The sequence below is a fragment of the Passer domesticus genome, chromosome 1 (genome assembly GCF_036417665.1).
Source record: "Passer domesticus isolate bPasDom1 chromosome 1, bPasDom1.hap1, whole genome shotgun sequence".
Lineage (NCBI taxonomy): Eukaryota > Metazoa > Chordata > Aves > Passeriformes > Passeridae > Passer > Passer domesticus.
The window spans coordinates 100,434,930-100,443,034 of record NC_087474.1 but is presented as its reverse complement, the minus strand read 5'-3'; the positions used below and the strand labels follow the sequence as shown (position 1 = coordinate 100,443,034).

The window sequence follows — 8,105 nt, the reverse complement described above, 5'->3', positions numbered from 1 at the left end:
AGCAGTATGGAAGGAGCAAGAAGCAACCAGTGTTTCTTCGTGAGGAAATGCTTGTGTTTATGAGAATATTAAGAATGTCTGTCTCTTTTTTCAAATACCGTGTGTTAGTTAAAGGATCAAAAATTACCTTGGCTTCCAGGTCACTGCTAGTTTCCTGTATACTATCACCTTCCTTCCCAATAATCTAAAAATAATGGGGAATATTAAAAAATAAGAAAAAGAACACAGATGAGAAACTAGCTAGAGTAAAAAAGCTGCAACAATAGAGATAAAGTGGGTGTTCCAAGTATGTAGGTGCTTGAAATAATGCTGACCATAAGAAGACAGATGAAGAGTGAAGTCGATAATTATTTTCCAGAGATGAAATGGGGTTATATGAGAAATTGATGGCAGGTGGTCTTGAAAATGAAGGTGTGGATGAGTTTAAGTTCAGTGTTCAAATAAGCCTTTTGGATGAACACTCATTTTCAAGCAGGAGTTTGGGAGAAAGAAGATTGATATTTCGAAGACGCCTGCTTTGAAACCTCATTCAGGAAAATTTTAGTAAGTGGGTGAAGCAGCTAAAGTCTTTGGTGCTACGGACTACCAGCGAGTCTCATGAATGGTCAGACTGGGGAGTTTCCTTAATAACTCTTCTACATTCCCTGCAGGAAGGAGCAAAGGAGGAGTAAGGAGAGCACTGACCCGCTGCATCTATGGTAAGTGATGGAACTTACTGTTCCATTTACAGCTCCCTTTTAAAAATAGATGCTGGGCAAGTAAGCAATTAAAATTCAAGAAGGAAAACAGAAGTATCTGGCTCTTGTTCAGTAAGCCTAACTTGTATAAAAATGATCTGCACATAGCTGGTATAAGTATAAACAGTCAGCAGCATGAGATTATGAAAAACAATTCTTGCCTGGCAAGTGTAATTACTTTTAACAAAATGTAAAATCCAGGGAGTGAAGAGAACACAGCACAAATATTCTCTCTGTAGGCTTGGTCATTCAGCTGTATGTGGAATAAGCTCCCATAAAGCATCTGAACCATCGTCTTTGGACATATCAATGCAGACAGGTGCAAAAGAGTCCAAATTCCAAGCTGGACATATGCTAGCTTGGGGCCCCAGTCCCAGTCAAACAAGCTCAGGAAGAGATTTGTTAGGGTGACCTGAATACCATGCGGTGACACCATTTCTAATTCAAAGCTGGTTCATGTCTGGTCAATGATCTCTGATGTATCTGCACACACCAAGACACCTCCCAGCTCCCCGGCTCTCCTCTGTGGCATTGAGTTCACCAGGAGAGCAATGAACAATAGCAGTCCCATGACTGTCTCACCATTATCCAGCACTTTCTGGGTTCCATCCCCCCACCCCCCAATTGTCTTCTGGGTAAATCACTTGCTGTCAATGGCCTGGCAGCAGAAGCACCATTGTTCCATCTAGTGGAGAGCTATTCAGTGTTGATGGCCTTTGATTTCTCTTTCCAAACATAGGCCTTGACTCTGCCAGATAGGATTTTGCTGGTATGGTTATGCTGGCCAATCCTCCTAACATAAGCACAGTCTGTAGTCCCCAAAGATTTATTGCGGCCCAAGTCGTCTAACTTGCATTCAATCCTGTGAAAATAATAAGTGCAGAAAATACCAAAGCCACTCAGAAAAGTCTGATATAAAATATATACACTAATTTTCAGTGAAGGTTGCAATCGTAAATCGCATTCAGAGGAAAAGTAAATAACGACATTCATAGTTTGGCACAGACATGCTGCCAGTGTGTCACATCCTGATGGATTGGGGATATGTCTGTGTCAAACTATGAATTCCATTTTTGCTTTCTGAATGCCATTTACAATTGCAACTGTCCATGTGGATTATTGCATCTATTTTTATAGCCAAGGCTCTGTCTGGGAAGATGTAACAGAGCAATCAACAACACTGACTGGTTCTATTTTGCTGGAACAATAGTGTTCCTGTGAGCTGAGCTCTTCCATCTTTATGCCCAGGACAGGAGGGCTGGGGCCTGGGCTTCCCCTCATCTTGAACAGCATGGGCAACAGAGAGATAGAGGTTTATTATGTGGGTCCATTTGTCAAAATGCAGTTTCCCTGCTGAAACCAAGACATGAGCAGTCAAGCCAAAGACTTAATAGTAATCATGAGGTCAGGTGGTAGGGCACTCCAGAGAGACAGCTCTGAAGAGCTGGGGAAGCTGGGAACCCATAAGAGTGCAACCATGGAGAATGACCATTGAGCTGAGGCCACCGTCCTCACCTGCTGTCCAGCGTGAGAGAGGAGAAGGCTCACATAGTCTCTGGTGCTCCTGTTCATCTCCTCTTCTTCCCAGTAAATTAGTGCTCAGGCACTGCATTTTTATTCAGTCTGTACCACACGCAACCTGAGAGCTGAGCTTCATATGGATGAAACATCTACTAGGTCACAGGCTAGATGAAAGGAAGAGAGGTTCTACAGTGAGGGTTGTGAAACATGTCTGGAACATGTCATGGAGAGAGCTGGTAGATGTCCCATCCATGGGAATGTTCAAGGTCTGTTTGGATGAGCAGCCTGATCCAGCTGAAAATGTTCCTGCTTCTTGGAGGTGGATTAGGCCAGATGATCTTTAAAGACCCCTTTCCAGCTCAAACTATTCTATGATTAGCAAAAGCAGAATTCTTTGCTTTCTTGTATTACACGTGTAGGAAAGAAATTCCACCCCTCCCCCCCCTCCCCATATTCCTGCCCCCTATACCTAGATAATGGACCTTTCCTGGGGGACTGCCTGTGGATATAGATCACAGACAGCTGAGGCACTGCGTGTGGGGTGAAGGCAGTGGGTGCAGGGCACTGCTGGCTGATGGCTGGTACCTGCCACTGCATCCTCATCCGAGGGGACACCTCGGCAGTTCAGGTCTGAGGAGCAGCAGAGAGTTTGTCCCCACTCCCAGAACTGTCTGCTGCGGCTTCAAAGTTTGGATCTCCTCGCTAAGGACTGGCACCTCACCAAGGAGAGGACTGGTTTTCACTTTTTACCTTGAATTTCCTGCATCAGCCTGCTCTGGTTTCGTCTGTCCTCTCCTTAAGCCTCCCGTACAAGTGCCACTTTAGGTACTTACCGAGCTCCAGCATCCAGCACCACTCGCAGAAGGCCTGGCCGCTTGACCGGGATCCCTTGCCGCTTCCAGTACAAGCTAGAATTCCGTCGGCAAAACGTTCTGGGGAAATAAAACAAACACTGGTAGTTAAAGAAATTATCCCAGCTGCTACTCGGCTTCCAGGAGAAGCCGGTAAATGCGGTGCCGTGCTGAAGGCGCCGGTGATGCCGAGGGAGCTGCGCTGACGCCGCGGGAGCCGCGCAGGACGAGAAGCGCGGCGACCCCGGGGCCGGGCGGAGCGGCAGCCGCGGGGCAGAGGCAGCGGTGCAGGGGACACTGAGGCCGCTCCAGACATCCGCGAGGCGGGGGACGACCCGCACCGCACTTTTCCCTCTCAGCTTCTCGGGATAGCCGGGTTTCCCGGCCGCGGGGGCAGGTGCACCGCACCGCGGGCTCCGGCTCCCGGCTCCCCCGGGCTCCCCCGCGGATCCCGCGGCGGGGACGGCGCCGATCGCCGCGGTCCCGCCCGGCGGATCCCGGCGGATCCCGCTCCCCGGCCGCCGCAGCAGCGCCCTCTGGCGCGGCGGGCGCGGCGGGCGCGGATCGCGTGCGAGCGGGCAGCGCTGCTCGCCCCGTCCCTCGGCCGCCCGCCCGCCACCTGGATCACGAGGGATCGCCCGAGCATCCTCCCCACCCCCGGCGCCCTCCGGCCCGCTCCCGCCGCTCGCTCCCGCACCTCCGCCCTGCGCCGCGGCCGGGGGCTGCTGCTCGCCCGGAAAAAAACTTTGCACCCCCCGGGTCGTGGCGGGGACCGTGGGGTAAGTCGCTGCATCCCGAGAGCTCGCGGCGGGCAGGACAGGCTTCAGCCTGGGCTGTGCGGGGGAACCGGGGGGCTGTCGGCTGCGGCCGCCTCGCCCGCGCTGTCGCCGGGCTGTCTGTCGGCGGTCCCTCCGGCCGTGTCGGGACCGCACCGCGCAGGACGCGCCGCGCTTCTTCCAGCCGGGCGCTCCGCAGCTCCCAGGGGAGAGCCCCGCGGGTGCCGGTGCCGGTGCCGGCCGACGCTCGGATGGGTGATGCCTAAGAGGTGCTTCTCTGTCCCGAGGGCTGAAAGCGGGACGGCGGAGGTCTCCGCCGCGACACCTTGGCCACATCCTTTCCACTGACGCTTCGAGAGACCTTTCGAGGGGAAAACAAGTGAACTAAAGTTTCACATTGCCTCTTTCGAGCCCCAGGTGCCCTCGCTTGGAACTGGACTGGGTGGGTTTGCCGTAGGGTCAGCCAGCACTTGACTTGGAAATTTTGAGCGTTTTATAACTTCTGCGCTACGGATTCTTGTTGTGTTTCAGTTTGACATACCAAAGGGCGAAAAAGCAGTGAGGGGAAGGCTCTGGTGCTTTTTCTGACTTTGTGTTACTTTGTTTAGCAAACAAGATTTTTGTATGTGTTTGAGTGAAGCTGTAGTTTTACATCTTTTTAAAAGAATAATTTAAATAGCATAAAACCAAGTTACATCATGTAAAAAACTTTTTTTCCTGAAGACAGACAGAAACAATGTTTGTGCGTCATTTAGTGAGATTCTAGGAGATGGACTATTTAACCAGGAAAAAAATAGGGGAAAACCCTCCAGAAAAAAAAAAACAAAAACAAAAACAAGAGTATGCTTGACGTTTGGTAGTTGGAGATTTTCAAAAGACAACAAGGACTGGATTTAAATAAAACTGAATTATCTGGTCGTGTTCAGAAGTAGTCTGTTGAGAAGAATGTTGATGCACATATGTTTGTACTAGATAAAATAAAACAGTTTTCTTTTATGAACACGTAGAGAGCGTTATGATTCAGGGCTAAGACTAAAAAAAATTCATTTAAGTGAGAGACTTAATGACTGACAAGATCAAATTCACTGGCAAGACACTCGGTTAATTTGCAACCAAGAGCAAGGATTTATTTCCGTGAAAAACAAAGTACCTTCTACTGTAGATATTAAGATCCAGAAAGAGTTTCCAGTTACAATTTTGATGGTGACTTTAACACTGTTGCTCCTGCATCCCCTGCCAGAGCACAGGCTGAGACAGCCCTCACTTTTCACTGCCACATCCACGGCGTCTCTGTGTCCGTACATGTTTGTGACAAAGTTTTTTTTTTCGCCATAGTTGACCATAAAAATGTGTTCGGGTGTTCTTCAGTGTTGAGGAGAAGATTAAGATTTTAGGGGCTGTGTCGGGCTGGTGTAAACACCTCCAGCCCCCAGCTCTGGAAGCACAGGGCTACAGAGTCTGAAGGGTGAAGGTGTACAGAGGGGGACAGTTTCAGGAAGAGTGGTAGGGAACAAACACTCGTATGTGGAAAAGTCGGGTTTTTGCGGTTTCAGGATTTTAATTTCAACGGAGCTGTGGGAGGGGGGAGGCATATTATTACCTCAGCCTCCCATTGATTCAGATTTCTGCTCAGGAATTGTAAGGAGGAAATGCATTTCTAGGCCCTGCTTGCAATGCGAGTGCTTACGAAAACCAGCCAGCCAGTCTAATATTGATTCATCGGTTTCAGCGTACAAACAGATTTAACTCCAGCAAGGAGGATTTATTACTTAGAAATAATTTTTTCCATTAGATTTTCCTTTCTGTAGGTGTATCAAAAAATATACTAAAGATGTTTTCAGTATCAGGAACTGCCCGTATGTAGTTAAATAAGACTAGAGAACTCAATACAGCTTTTGTATTGAGTGTGTTTAAGGGGTTCGATCCAATCCAGGTCCCACTGAACTCGGGGGCTCTGCTATTGAATTATCCATGTCCAGTGCCAAATCTTTCCTTAATATTCCTGGTAATTACTGCTGACTCATGCTGACATGTGAGTTCAATTAGCCCCAACTGGAATGTAAAGGATGTGGGAGTGTCTCTTTGTGCCCAGAGACAGTTAGGACAAAGCAGATTTTGGAGGAAAATTCAAGGAATTGCCAAGTTTGGGTAGGAAGTGTCAGCCAGGGCTTTTTTTTTTTTTTTTTTTTTTTTTTTTTTTACAGTATTCGAATAACCATTAAATTTGAAGCCCAGGAAGGGCATCCTGAAGCCCAGGATGTTGGATGACATGGACTTGTCTTCACTATGGAATAACTGTAGTCCTAACTCAGACATTGCTTCTAATTTGAGTCATGTCCACACACACAAACTAGTTGCTGAAGAGTGTTGATGTTTTCAATTTGAGTTGGCTTACCCATAAGGACTAAGCTATAGCTCAGATAACCACAACTCATCAGCTGCTAACCCAAACTGCCAGAGTGGCACGAGTGGGATTTTGCTCAACCCTTCCTGCTCCCACTTGAAGGGGGTTACCTGGAGAGCAGGAAGATCCAGCCTGCTTCCCTGGCACAGGCAGAGCACAGTGTGTTTTGGCTGTGAGGTAGGCAGCAGGATATTTGCCAGAGTGAGCGTTCCCACACAATTACTGCCTGACTGCCATGTTTGTGACAGGTCACTGGTGGTGGACACTGTCACCACACAGCCATGGCAAAGCGGGACAGAGGGATTCTGCAGCAGTCCAGCGCTTTCTGGTGCTCAGAACAGGGCACTGCTGCAACAAGGCATGAGAAGCAAACACAGAATCCACAGAATTCACAGAATGACTCGGTTGGGAGAGACTTTAAAGATCATCGAGTCCAACCCATGCCCCACCACCTCAACTAAACCATGGCAACTGGCAACAGATGTCTTTGCCCCAGAAATTAATTTCCTGTCAGTTACCAGCTGGTGCAGAAGGTCAATTACATGAGGTCAATTATATAAGACACACCTGCTAATATATATACATACATATATATGTATATAAATACATTCAGCCATACTTGGCTAGAAGAAGTGGGAGCTGCTCCTGCTTTTGAGAGACACAGTTTCATTGTTGGCCTTGTATGCAAATTGCCACTAGGAAACTGCAGATCACAGTTTCTACAAATATTTTGAAGTCAAAGCAAAGAAGGTGGACACGATGGCAAATATGCAGCCTAGTGTGCATCAATTAGGCCTTTTTTTTTTCCTTTTTTTTTTTTTCCACGAGGAAAGTGACCCTTCTGGGTCTGCATGAAGAATGAAAATTTCAAGGTGCTCTGCAAGGAATTTGACTGAGTCAGGAACCAGATGAACATCTTGAGACAGAAATGCTTTAGGAGTATGTCTCTGTCTGTCCAGAGCTCTCACAGAGCTGTTCACAGTCATGTTGTATTTAATTCAACCTACCTTCAGAGTCTTGAACTTTGAGATTTCCGTAGCAAGTCCTGTCTGTGTGGTACTGCTGTCAACATATCAAACATGTCACGGATATCTAAAAAACTCAGGCTAATGGACTTACAGGGTAGCACAAGCAGGGTGGAAAAAATTATTCCAGCATAACGCTGACTAAATGCACCCCAAATAGTTAGGAATCCCCAGGATTCTCTGTGCCAGTGTGTGATATAAACATTTCAGCAAAGACCACGTAGAAGCTGTTCACTCAAGTGCAACCCTCAGGTTCACAGGTGTGCAGCTACAATCACAAGGGACCAGTGTATCTCTTTTACCTTGAAACCTTATTCTGAATCTTATCCTTTCCCTCTGAGAGGTGCCATCTGGTGTGCAGAGACAGGGCAAGTGCAGGATGGCTGCGTAAAATTGTGCAAGGTGGCAGTGCTTAGCTGGCTGTGTCAGTGGAAAGTCTTCAGTATGAGCATTTGTGAGCAAAGCATTTAGTCTGTACCCAGGTACTTGTGGCATGGGGGCTGGACCATACTGTCTATGCTTTTGAATTAAGGCTGCATCTGCAGGAAACACAAATAATTTGCATGATGTGATCCATATGAAGCTAGGGCGGCAAACATGGTGTTTGCAACTGTGTTTGTTCTGTGACTGCAGTGATGCCTGCTGCACCAGCGCTGTTGCCCTGTACCCAACAGCAATATCTGTGCATTCACTAAATACTGTAGATATTTATTCCTTGCTCTTTAACTGTATTAGTATTGATGCACAATGGTGGTCATTCCAGTATGTTTAGCTTCTGAAAACATGTGCTC

General features: G+C 47.6%; 1 protein-coding gene across 1 annotated transcript in view; it reads left to right on the top strand.

The window, feature by feature from the left end:
• Positions 1-3,614: 3,614 nt before the first annotated feature.
• Positions 3,615-8,105, top strand: part of AHRR (aryl hydrocarbon receptor repressor) — an 88,790-nt gene continuing 84,299 nt past the window's right edge. Inside the window, exon 1 of the mRNA XM_064431312.1 lies at positions 3,615-3,888. The gene's annotated coding sequence lies outside the window, so the exon portion shown is untranslated. The remainder of the gene's footprint in view (positions 3,889-8,105) is intronic.